At 39.7% G+C, this 13,772-nt stretch overlaps 1 long non-coding RNA gene across 1 annotated transcript in view; it reads right to left on the bottom strand.

Annotated features, from left to right (window-relative positions):
• Positions 1-2,402: 2,402 nt before the first annotated feature.
• Positions 2,403-13,772, bottom strand: part of LOC143172908 (uncharacterized) — a 90,500-nt gene continuing 79,130 nt past the window's right edge. Inside the window, exon 4 of the long non-coding RNA XR_012997431.1 lies at positions 2,403-4,717. This is a non-coding gene — a long non-coding RNA (uncharacterized LOC143172908). The remainder of the gene's footprint in view (positions 4,718-13,772) is intronic.

Consider the following 13,772-nt stretch of genomic DNA (forward strand, 5'->3'; position numbering starts at 1 on the left):
GTCAAAAACTCCTATCAGCGTCATTTCCCATAGGACTAGTTAAAACGAGACAACTTCTGTGAAGTTATTTTCCACCTCAACTTTCTGATTACACACAGGTCTAGTGTTCTGGCTGCTGTACACAGCTCTGAAAAACGTTGCCCTTGCTTTTGTTTTACTCTTTCTAGGACTGGATGCACTCAGTGTAAGCACACTGGCCTTTATTTATAGCTAAGGAGTGTTTCTGTCTCATCAGCTGTTTAAACATGTATTTCATCTGTAAAAATCTGTATATCATCCCCTTTTTCCCCTGTGCATTTGATCCCCTCTCCTTTAAAGATTGTCAAATTCTGTGAGCTGTTGGTGAGGAGAGGAAAGAGGGAAGCAAAGACCTTGTCCAAAATCTGTGAACAACAAGTTATTTAAATCGCCTTCTATCATTTCAAGCCTATTCCTTCACATGAGGTACCACCTACTCTTCAAGTCTACTATTGTTTTCTGCCTTCTCCAAATTACCCACCATGTCATTACTTCCCACCACTTGCTCGTTCCCCCCAGGCATCCTTGCACCTATCTCCCTGTGCAGATTCAGATCTCAATGGACTCACAAACTTCACAGCGTAAGAGGTTAAGAGGGACCGTACTGACTCAAGCAGCGTGCAGTTCCTTTTCCAAGAGCAGCCAGACTCCTACAGAAAGAGCCTAGCAGAGTAAGGAGTGGCATCCTTCACCAAGTACACACAGGATCCAGCCGCCAGAATCACCTGGGTGACTCTGACACCTGCATATTTCAAACTTTAATAGCCATTATCAAGTCAATCCCTAGCAAATTTATCAAATTCCTCTCTGGTTTCCATTATACCTTTGGACTTCACAGCACTCTGGCAATGAGTTCCACAATTTCGTGGTAAAGGTAAACAATGTATAATTCAGATGCTTGCGTAGTTTCACTTTAACTAATAGTTTAACTGTTCTTCTTTTCTCCTCCCACACAAACAACTCAAAAACTTTCACAGTAAGGTTTTTACAAATATAATTCCAAAACATTATCACCACCCTTTTATATGTCATCAAAACAAGTCTTTTTTTGACCCCCTTCAATGTACAAATTACACGTGAAAAAACATTTCTTTGTGTTAAATGTTGTAGGAAAAAAATATTTTAAAACTTTATTGAGCAATTTAAAAAGGGAAAAATCCAAAGACAATAACATAATGTTTTGGAGGACACATCTGTTTTCCTGTACTCTAATTCAAGTGTCTGATTCAGGTGTTATTATCCCCATGACAGAGAGAAGATGTGACAGTGGTTGTATGGAAATACCTGGCTGTGTGGCAGTCCCACACACTTCCAGCAGTTCCACATGTAAGATCCAAGTTCTCACGACACCAACACAAACCAACGGCTTTCAAGAGTTAGTCTAAAAATGAAAGGTTTGTGTAGGAGCCAAACAGTGATGCATAGAAAACAATGAAATAGTAAGTAATTCCCATTATTACATTTCTAACTCTGGTATCTGCCATACCTCCCGCTCTCAATAAAGGGCAATAAATCCATTATACATAAACTATCTGAAAAGGACAGAAAAGAGCAACACTGCCCGCTGACTTTAAGGATGCATGAGAACAGGAGATACGTGAAATTGTCTGCTCAGGCCTTGATAGTGGCAAGACAGCCAAAGTTGCACGAAGTCTCAAAATAGACAATTTACCTTGAGAAAAGTTTCTACAAAATTCTAGGCTGTTTCTACACAATCCTAGGTTTAAGTCATGTCCTGTAATACGCCAATTCGCTCAGCTTTTAGGCATTTTTAATGCTATTGTGGATATTCTTATCTTTAAAAGTTTTCTTCCTTTTTTGATCTCTTGGTCTCTGTGCAGCACTGACTGTAAGAGGTTTTGCATAAGGAGAGGAATTTCTCTGTTTGCTGTAAGTTTTCTGCTTTGCAGTTTCACTGATGGGCCACTTCTTTACCTTAAGGGATTGACTGCCTTTACACCTTTTATTCATGTATACATGTTTGTACTTTCCGGTCATCCTCTGCATCTGGATCTTTATGCTTCATAAAGACAATGAGAGATTTGCCATTGAGTCCAGGGAGAACAAGATCAAGCTTTAATTCGTTTTCCCTCTAATCTAATTGATCTTTTCAGCCTCCCCTCACACTGCCACATCAGATCTTCCCAAACTTCTCATTATTTTCACCACAGCTTTGTTGCAATTAGCTACCTCTGTGATTAGTAGAAAAAAATCCCCATTTATATCTTGCGGGGGTTCATTAATCCAACGCCAGCTGGTTTTATGGAAGTAGTATCGCTTTGGTTTTATTTTGATCTCTCTCTGAACCCCTTTCCAAGATATTCTGGAGTTCTGTTATGATAATTTTAGAGATGAGAAACTCAGGCACAGGAGAGTTATGTTGATCCAAATTTTCTCTGCAAGTCAGCAAATCAAATAGAAACAAATCCACTGCATCAGCCTTACATCTTCTCTACTCTTTTAGAAACAGGACTAAATTTCCTTGAATATGTATAATGTGGGCTTGGGGCAGGAGGTAATGAAGTGCTTGAATTGTAGTGGAATCATTTTCCTTATCACCAACTACAGAGTCAGTCCATTAGTTGGCTGCCCGCAGGTCCAATCATGCTAAATCCATGTGTATTAATGGATTTGGAGTAAAGGGTCAGGAATCACAGAAATTCAGATTTCCTCTTTCCTACCCCCTCAGTGATTAGTGTGGATTTAGCACCTGTGAAAACATCCTTAGCTTTACACTGGTTTGTCTCTAAGGGCGGCGTGGCACAAAACATGGGCAGTAAAAATTGCTTGGCCATTTTGAATGGAATATAATTTACAGAAGCATTATGCAGCTTATTGAAGTTTTTTTCTTTAGTTTTGCTCACAAATAGAGCAAATACAGCAAAAGAGGTAATAAACAGCATCTGCTTGGCAGTTCTGCCCACAGCTCTCTCCGCGGTGACAGACAACACCTGATAAATGTGTGGCTGATGGCACCGTAATTGGGTACCGATGCTGGTAGCAGCCATGGGATGCAGCGAGTGGGAGCACAAAGCACGAGCCCTGGGAAATGGGACTAAGCTGTTTATGATAAATCCACTGCATAGAAGAATTTGAAAGTATGCATGTAACTAAAAATATTTTTAATCAAACCCCAGATGTTTTTCAGTATGGTTCAGGATTACAGCATGTTGCAGGTTCATTGACTTGGCCTCCATCCAGCGTCGGAGACAGCGATGCCTGAGCACCGGTACGGGTAATCACCGACACAGTTTCTCCTAAAAGGGGTTTGCTCCAGCTACAGTTCCTAAAATTTCTATGCATGTGAGTTACTATCACCAGTATCTCAGATTTGGGACTAAATCCAAAAAAAACAAAACGTAATATATGTTCATTCTTTCCTGTTAAACCACGGCCAGAAGAGAGGTGGTTTTCCCTCCTGTCTCTGCAATAGCTCGGTGATGGGAGATCCCAACCCATCTGAAGTCTATCTTCTGCCTCTTGTATTCAAAGCTCTCCTCCCTGAAAAAGTGCCTTATTTACCATGCAAACCCTTATTCAGAATATTTACCTCTCTTCTTATTGAAGCGGGTCCATCATCCAGAATAAAATTCATCAAACCAGAGAGTAAGAGGCAAAGTGTGACAAAGAAAGGAAAGAGGAGGAATTAGAGACAGCCAAAAGAAGCTCGCCCATTAGGACGCTGTCTGGAAAGGATCCTGGTTCTTGTCCCTCCTGTAAGGAGAGTTTATTTAGTTTACATGAAACGGTTTGGGGATTATCATTACAGAAGCATGAAATTGGCTCCAAGCTCCTTAACACTGTAAAAGCTGAGAAACTTGTGGGCAAAAGTGAAAGCAAAATATTAGTCTCGTTAGGAAAATATAACATAAAGCATTTACAATTACAAATTACAGTTACAAAACTCAGTTGTATCTAGCTTCAGCTGAAACATTGGCATCAACTTTAGGACCATCAGTTTGGATTTAAGCACAAAATGTAAATCATAAATTTGCTGATTATGAGAGAATTGTAAACACAAATACAGAGAGACACTGGCAGGCCAAAAAAAATCCCATTCACCTCCTCACATTGTATTTTTTCAATTTGTTTTGGTTTGTTGATTAGATCTTTATGGATAGCTGCAATGGAGAGATGAAAACTGCAAAAGGGAAGGGGAAGGACAGGGAAGGAGCAGCATGCTGATAAATGTATTTTTATGGAAGACAAGAAACATTTATTTGGAAGTCTTATAGTAGGAAGCAATGCAATAGATTACTAGGAAGGGAAATGGAAAGAGTAGTTAGGAGAGAATAAAGTCAAAGGGTTTGTAAACACTTCAAGTGCATCCCCAAAGTAGGACAAACTACTATTTCTGTCCAACCTGCCCTTAACACCTCACCATGTTATGGTTGTAGTATCTTCCCCTAACCACCCCCAAAAACATGGCCTTTTCCCTGTATCCAGCCCAATTCCACCTTTCTGCAGTTCAAGCCTGTAACTCATTTTTCTACCCTCTGTGTTCAGGGAGGACAAATCTCTGTGCTTTTTTGCACCGGGCTTTTCAGTAGGGGAAGACTGTGACTGTGTCCGTTGGCAGTCTTCATTTCTACGGGCTGAACACTCTCGGTTCAGGGTTTCTTCATGGATCCTGTTTCCCTGACCCTGTTCTTGCTCCTCTCCTCTGGACTTTCTCCAAAGGCCCTCAGTCATGTAGTGTCTGAAATGAGATAAAGGACAACAGCAGAAGCTTCATTAATGCAGAGTGGAAAGATGGCTTCATGGGAGGGATGCTAGATATTTAAATCATTAGGTCCCTCTCTGAAACTGAGTCTCCAAATATTTGAGGTTCACTCATTACAATTCATGACAGCAAATTCAAAGGCTGAAGATAGAAAACACTTATATGCATCTGTATGTTCTGTCTGATATGCAACATACAGCTGTTCTGTTTTATGTCTGAAATAAGGGGAGAAATCATAACAGAACTGCTCCCAGCAAGCATAATGAATTCCCTGACACAGTGGGTTTTTTCCCTGACAAATAGGAATTTACTAAAAGATTGTTTACCAGACTTAAAAAAAAAAAATCATTTTAATTAATGTTACAAACACAAAAAGTCGGCATGTTTGCATGAACTTTGCCAAGCCTGAATAGAACTACTAGTCCATAAAACCAGTTTAGCTGTTCAACGGAGGCCAGTTTAGGACTGTAGACAGAGAAGTGTTGCCATGAAGGTAGACATAAAGCAACAGTCCTCTATCGCTTCTGCCTGTTAAACTTGCAGTCTGCTCTTCTTTGCTACCTATTTATTATTTACATGATCTGTACAGTCTTTCCTGAAGATTTCAGAAAAGTCTTTGTGACTTCTACCTCCTTAGACAATTACTTCTCCGTATTTTCTCCTCACATGTTGTGACCCACTCTGCTTTCGTAAGGTTATTCTTTCATTTTTGAGACACAAATTTTCTGTTTTGCCTGTTTCTATGAAAAGCAAAACATGAAAACCTTTCTTAAGCTGATCGCCCTTTCTTTGTGTAAAAAAAAAACAGTCATTACTTCATATATCAAAAGGCTTTGATTTTAGTATAGTAACATAGGCACTGCCACCCAGAAGAGAAGGGAAATTTAAATTTGAAGCACAAAAAGCAATATGGACCCAAACCACCACTGCGATAAAGCTTTCTTGCACTGAGCACAATTCTTCCAGCAGTACAGTTGTCCCTGCTTAACTCAGTTTAAGGGGTAGTATTTTGAGTGCAGTTAAAATATTTTCACCTAAATTCAAATTAAGGGTCTCAGTGCCGCAGAACTTTTAGGTGTGTGTCCATCCCACATCAGCATAGCACTCAATTCCAAGTGTATGTCTGAGTTTGAGTTCGCACTGCTTTGTCGAAGAGGTGGTTAACTCATGCGTGTGTTTAAACTGAGGTTCAGTCCTGGTGCCTCACGGAATAACAATGTGAAAATTTACAGGCTAAAACAAAGCCCATGGAGTTTTAGTAGAAATTTTTCTCTTGACATCACTGTCTTGAGAAATCCTTTATGCACCAAAATATAGTCCCAAAGAGGTAGAAAGATAGCGATAGCTGATGAGCATTTTTTTTCCAAATGCTAGTTTTCTTGTTTCAAATATAGACGTGCTATTATTTCAGCTACTATCAAATCTGTGTTTTCCATCGTGATAGCATTAAGTGTTAATGTGGGAATAGTTAAAGGAAGCACTTTTGTTTCCACAATTAGAAAGTTCCCAAAGGCAGATATAATCATTGTGGTCTTTTGGGGACTGATGTTCGAAACTAGTGAGGTCTGTGGCTTCTCTTGAAGTTGGACTCACAGTATTGCAATATATCATAGCCAATTTATTCTTTTAACATCCTCTGAGATTCAAGAGAAGTTTTCTAAGCATTGAAAACCGTAAGAAAGTAAAATTTCATTCCTAAAATCTCTGTCATTGAAAGTGATTTCCAGGAGTGTGGAAAACAAAACAGTGCACTTACTCCCACTATCAAATGAGCATATTTCTCTATCACATGAATATCTGACTATGTGAGTATGCAAGTGTCTGAGTATGAACCTCTAAATTCTGTTTTTTTAAGAAAAAGTTTTTGTGAGGCAATGACTGAATATGCTGCTACCTTTTTTTTTTTTTTCCCCCTTTATTCTTAGGTGGCATGAAGAAGAAAAAGCGTGTGATGCTTAATAACCAAGCAGGGAGGAAAAAGTTTCAAAGGCTCTTTTGGCTCAGTTTTCCTGCTCAGCTGCAGAGCAGGTAGGTTCTTCCACACTCGCAGACGGGTCCTTCCTGCAGCTTCCACCCCTTAACCGGGTGTCAGTCTCTCTTAATGAGTGAGATCTGAATGTACAATCCAAGCTCGGTTGACCCTTGGCTTCCTTCGCCATTAAACCATTCAGTTTCATGAAGTGGTGGTGGCTTTGAAATGTGTACCGCTGATCTTCGGGGACAGGGGAGAGCTCATCAAACTCATTGCACTTGACAGCCTATTCTAATCAGAAAGTTGAAACAGAGTCTTGCTGCTGAATTGAAATGTCTGTAAATTGCTGTCTAACAACATACAAATAAATAGACATATAAATAACTGATTTGTTCAGGCCCTCCAGTAAATCACTAACATGCCTTAATTTAATTTGCATGCTACTTTTCAGACTTCTCTTGATGAACCTCATCACAGACAGGAATTAAAAAGGATTGTTAGCAGAAGAGAAAAAAAAAAGACTTTTTCAAGCCACTCAAAACGCAGGAAAAAGCTTGAAATTTCATATCTGCAAGGTATGGCTGGTACTCATGCAATGCTTAATCCAGTCAAAATAAGAGGAGCTCCTGAAAGTTTATTACCACTAAATGTTCTTTAAAAGCATGGGCTTATTACGTCAAAAGGCAGAAGAGGTGGAGATTAAATGAGGCATCTGGTCTCCTGGGTCTCCGAAGTCGAAGGGAAATGCCCTCATCCCATCAACCACTACCAGCAAAATACACCCACACAGAAAAAGAGGCTTTTTATTCTTGAGGTAAATATAGATCCAGTTTTCTCTTCATTGTTCAAAATGTGTGGGATTTTATAGCTTAGTGCTAGACAAGCTCAATACCTGACTGAAATAACCTTAGAGAAAGATACATATTGAGGGCTGAATTCAGACTGCTCTGTGAAAGTACCTCTGTTTTATATGAGACACACAATCTGTCTCATTCCAACCTGCATTTCTGGGTCACTTGAGACATTTAAACTGCACTTATAATTAACAGCTATTTTTAAACAGCGAAAAAATAGAGCACTGGTAAGGTACAAAAGCATTAAAATTGCCCCAGTTTTGCTTTTCAATAGGACACACCACTGCAATATGCTTCAAGATCAAAGAGAGCTCAGAAAAAAGAGACAGGCCGATCAGTGGGGATAAATTGTTCCCATTATGATGGTGTAAGAATAGGGTTCTTTCAATTGAAACAATTTAATAACCACATTCATTACATTGGTGTCCACTTGGTTTTATCTGAGCAGTTTTTGCATAACTGGGGAGCAAGTTCAATTGAGCTTATTCTCTAGAAATTAAGATGTGCAGGGTTTGACATTCAGAAATTAGGCACTAATAGTCGGCAAAGCAGTTGTCTTGAGATTCCCCCTGGATGTAGCAGGATCTGCCTACCACTAATTATGTCAAATGCAAATGTATTCTCTAAAAGACACACCAAAAAATTTCATTAGCTCATTTCCAGACGGCTAAGGTTATACCAAAGCAATGACAGCTATCAAAGCACAATCTTTTCCGTGTTTATAAAATCACTTTGACAAAAGCAGAAGTCAAGCAAGTGCAACACTGCTGTTTGTAAACTTCTTCCTCCACCGCCAACAGCAGAAGTGCTCTTAAGGGCCAATCTTTAACAGTCCTAAGCAAAACAACTAAGCAATGTCTCCAGAGTGACACTTCCAGCAACATTTTTATAAGGAACAAGAGAGTCATTGATAGATTTCCTTCTTCCTCCAGTGCTGACTTCAGCAGCAGACACCTATGTTTTAGCAGAGAGGAGAATGCCCTGCCAGCCTCCTCGGCTGAGGATGATTGAGTTTGCCAGTTCTCAGACGCACGGCAGAGCGCGACGCGCGGGGTGAAGTGCCGCTTGGCTTGAAATACGACAGGAGTATTAAGAACAAAACTGCACAAATGCTCCTGAGAAGAACTGAATCCGGAGCTTGCAGGCGATGTATAAAGCCCACCTTAGCCATTTCTGCCCGCTAACCCCCCTGGTAAATGGAACATAGGCAGGAGCATTTAAAAGACATTTCCCCGTGTACACGGGATCCTTTCTTGTTTTCTTGCTGCTGACAAACTGGTGAAGAGTAAAGGACTGTTGAAGCATGTATTGGGTGGCAACTGCATAATAGCAGCATTTCTTCCCTCTCCCTCTGTCCCTTTCTTTTTTATCAGAAGACAAAGTGTAAAAACTGCGAAGCTATCCTTGCCTCGGTGAAAGCTTTTAAATGGATGGCTTTTCCAGAAGCAACAGTGCTTCTCTTACTTGGCTATTTCCCCAGATGGGATTTGCAATATAAAACCATACATGGATCCAATATTGAGGAAAGGGAATAGACTTGTACAAATCACTGGAAAGATAAATATGCCATATAGATCAATAAATAAAAGCTAGTCCCCAAAAAATCAAACTCCGGTATTCCAGGCCAATTAAGACGTTATTTACTGCTTACGTGATTGCTAGTTTGACGCTCTCCTTATTCATTTTTACACTATAGGCATTTGTTTTGTTGAAAGATATATAACTGATTTGTAAATAGAAAATGATATAGATAGATTTTATGTCTCATAAAACTGTTAATCTGTGCTCCATATTAAATATATACTGTAGTATTTTTTTGTATTTAGACACAGCTCTAGTATAATTAAAATAAAGTATGCTGGCTTTATTTTTTCAGTAAGTCGTTTCCAAGCGTAGAGCTCAAATAACAGTGCAACTGCAGCATGAAATGTGGTTATAATAGCCTGAGACCACATTTCCTGAAACTAAAACATGGGAGATAATAGTGTGAAGGTACAAATTAAATGCAAATAAAACAGATTCCCCATTGTTGCTAATCCCTGGATTGGATTTCAGTGAGGAAATTAGCTGTAATATTTAACCTCTTTGTATAGTAATCATTGACGTATTATCAGTTACATTTTCAGAGTTTACATAGGAATTATTGCACAGGAATTTGAGAAAGCCGCGCATCCACCTTTTGCACCCTGGATGGACCTATTCTGCGGTAAACAATATAACAACGTCTAACACAGAGGCAGGCAGTCAGCTGTGAGAAAAAAAAAATAAAGGGATCATTTGGTAATGGATATGCATTTGATTGCCCCCACTCGGCCTTCTAGATGTATCCTAACTTAGACCTTGTCTTACATTAAATAAAAAGTGCACTGGTACAACTGCAATTTTAAAATTAATTTATCAGTTTAATAAGCTTATTAAGAACACATTTATTTAGATAAAAATCTAGCAAAACTTAGTAATTAACCAAGTTCATAAATTAGTATAAACCCAGAATAAATTTATTTAAAAGTCCACACGAAGCATTTGCATCATTTTAATGAAATAAATGTAAAACAAGTTAGGTAAATGGATGCACATTTTGTACATGGACAGCACTGTAATATTTGAGGACAGCATCAGGATGTTTAAGAAAGTTACTCCTATCTCTTTGAGAGTTCATTTAGAACAACTTACATTAGCAAGTACTTTACTTACTGCATCACAGAACCATGTGATGTGATAGATTTGTAGCATAGCTTGCGACTGTGAGTAGTTTGATGTACAGTTGGAAAACACACTCAAGGGAATTGGGCAAATTGCTTTAGAGAGCCCTGTGTCAAAGATCTACATACTAATATCTGAATGGGCAATTTTTTTCCTATGGCCTTTCAAATGGAATTACACAACAAAAATACTACAGGTTGCACTTTTCTTACTTGTGCTCATTTTGACAGAACAAATCACTATTTCATTTCTTCTGGTTGTTGGGCTTTTCCTGACTTTTTTGTGTTGTGATTAGGTCACATCTATGAAATTCTGAAATTTGACTTTGACCTGTTGCTCCAGCTCTAACACGTAGGCTCAGTTCTCACGTTCATAGGCTACAGGTGACAGGTGAGTCTTGCAAATATGTATTTCACCCTTAACCAAACCAGTGCAAAAGCTCATTAAATACTGTGAGATCTCATTAGAGGGAAGAAAGCGTTCTTAGAAGCATTTTAGGGAACATTTTTCCATTCTCCCTTTCTCCCCCCTTCCTTGACACGCTAAAGAACCTAGATGATTAGAAGCTTAGTGAATTGTCCAGTGTCACATTTCCACTGACAGAGAAGAAGGAATATGGTCTAAATCCTCTAAAGTCAGTGTCTGCTGGCCTCAGCGTGATCAGACCACGCAAGGCGTCTGCCTCAGTTCGTCCGAATATTATAGTGTGAACTTCTGTAACTGAGAACAGGCAGTGACTGATAGATGCCCTTGCACTTTTCTCTTACACCACTCCGTACTACATTGTCTGCACGAGCACAGGGACAGCTGCCTTGCAAGCTTTAGGTTAGGTCCCACAAAATGGATCTTGTCACATGAGCCGTGGCACAATGTGGCTATGATTATACGCTTTGACTGACTACAAGATGTTGCCAAATGTTAATGAACTGTCCACTCTCTCTTCTGTTTCAGAAGGTTTTTACTTTAAATGCGGTGCGCATTTCACAATGCAAAAATATCTGTTTGAATTGCCTCTAAAATACAGTGAGACTTTTATTTTTGCCTTTCATCCGGAAAGAACAGCTTACACTATCATCTGAGGTAGGTAGGTGACATACAGAATGATAAATAAAAGCTACTTCTGAAACATCAAGCACTGGCACTCCAGGACATTAAAGATATTATTTGTTGCTCAAGCGATTGCTAGCTAGAGCTTCCGTCTGACTTGCAAACCTACTGCAAGACCTTCCCAAGAAAATCACCGTATCAATGATGCCATTGTTATTCATATGAAGAAAATTCCCCACAGATAGATGAAAGCATGTCAATCCTGCACTCAGTGAAAGCAGAAATAGTGGTTTAGTTGAAGAAAATGGCACTGCCCAAACAAACAGGGTGTTCTCCTCCCTGAGGAAACGTATCTCAGCAGTCCCGATGCCAGCCATGATGACAAAGGAAGGACAAGGCTTCAGTCTACCCCAGGGATGCGTGGCTCAGTCTCCTTGTCAGCTTGCTGTCAAAAGCTTCTCGTACACCAGGACAGGTCCCAGACCACTTTGATGACAGAAATCCATTCAATCACATGAGTTGTAAGCCTCCGTTTTGCTCCTCCGCCAGACTCAGTCTCTGACTGTACTTGTGGGTCTGGCCCCACTCCAGGGCTGCCCCATGGACGTCCAACCCACAGTCGGATTACCCACGAGCAGCTGATGGCAGAGGAGCATTAGTCCTAGGTGTCATTGCCTCTCAGAAAAATTTCCTTAACATCTCTTGCAATGAGTGTATCTGCACATTTTGTGTCAACTAGGTCTTTTCCTAGATTCCACTATAGCCAGCCACCTTCCAGGTTCACGACGTAGATGCCGATGTTTCCTCTACTTTCTTCTATTCACTCACCTCTTCCTTCTGTAAGGTGGGAGGCACTGTGCTTTCTATTGCTACTTTTAGAGAATGGTTTCTACAGCTTGTTGTGGTAGGTTGTGTTCATGGACTTTTTTTAGTTAGTGGTAATCATTTACACATTATTTCTACTGTCTGTGTTTGGTGCAATTGGTTACAGAAGTATGGTTTTTTACATATTCTTTTATACCATCCTTCAAAAATAAACAGACCTCCATGCCTATGAAGTAGCAAGTGAAGTGTTTTTGAGTGAATTCAAGCCTAATCTTGCATTTTTATGGCAACTGATAGCGTGAGGCTGAAACTAGTCCATTTGTTGTGAGTGGTGCTTGACTTGGCTGAAAGAGGAAGAGAAGGTGAGAGGACCGTGGGCAAAAACGGTGATCCAGAAGTGATCCAGAAATAAATGGGAAAACATCTGGCAGCTGAATTGGATATTAATAAGTCAATGGGCATATTATGGGATGGGAAAGAACCTGCCACATGCATCATTTGGATGTGCCTGACCACGGTGAGGTACAAGTGCAAACAGTTCCTCGCTCTGCTTCTAGGTTCACAATCTTCCATACCCTTAGCAATTCAGCTGCAATCAGCTAATGAGTTCAAAACTTATTAGAACATGTACATAGCCTTTCCACAACCAAAAAAGCTCCGTTTCTTGGAAGCCAGGGTAGAAAAAAGCAACAAAAGGGACATTCTTACTGTTATGCCTTTATTTTTATAGGCAGCTGTGGCAGTGATAGAGGCAGGCTGCATCTCCAGCACTCACAGAGGTGATTGTACCAACCAGCCTCAACTTTACAGTCAAAAGAAACTTTGTTTTAAAAGTCTGTGACTGGAGTTTTGGCCTCGTGGCAAATAGCTGTGTCATCACGTCCCAAAAGGCCAAGGAAAGTCGGCCTAAGTCACCTGACAAAATATAAAAGACGAGCTAAAAGTTTTTAATTTTTTTCTTTTAATATATTTTTTCCTTTTTTTTTTCGTTTTGCTTCTTCCTGACTATCAAAGGTCACAAGTATCTCAGAACAAAGATTTTTGATATTATTACTAGTAGTACCAAACTGACATAGACTTGCATCTCATTATCCTGATACATAGCTCTGCTGAACATGAGGGAACTTGGCATTTAGATTGTCACCAACCTAGGGACAGAGGTTGTGAATAGAAATGTCTTCTTCACCACGCAGTGTCAGCTTTGATGTTGTGGCTGTTCAGTTTTTGTTTTATTTCTATATGATTTTGAATGGTTTTAAATTATAATTTGAAGACAGGCTTGTCTACCTAAACCTGAATTATGGTGTCTTAATTGTTTCAAATGCCATTAACATTATTCTTTCAGTTCATTCCTGGTGTTGCAAAGCATTCACAAGCCTTCTCTAGAGGGGAAAAGGTTTAACAAGGACAACAAATCCCCCAGAGAAGTAGAATGCACTTACACAGCTTTCCACCAACCATGCTCCCTGCTTACTTATAAGGGAAGTGTTTTTCAGGGATGGAAAACAGCTAGCTCAGCAGCGTAGAGGAATATGAACCAAAAGACTGGCTGTGCCTATAGGTACAGGGTTAAAATAATAACATTCTCTCATATTTTAGAGCTTTGCAATGTCCAAACTGTAGACTTCAG

Source organism: Aptenodytes patagonicus, chromosome Z (assembly GCF_965638725.1).
Source record: "Aptenodytes patagonicus chromosome Z, bAptPat1.pri.cur, whole genome shotgun sequence".
NCBI classification, from domain to species: Eukaryota; Metazoa; Chordata; class Aves; order Sphenisciformes; family Spheniscidae; genus Aptenodytes; species Aptenodytes patagonicus.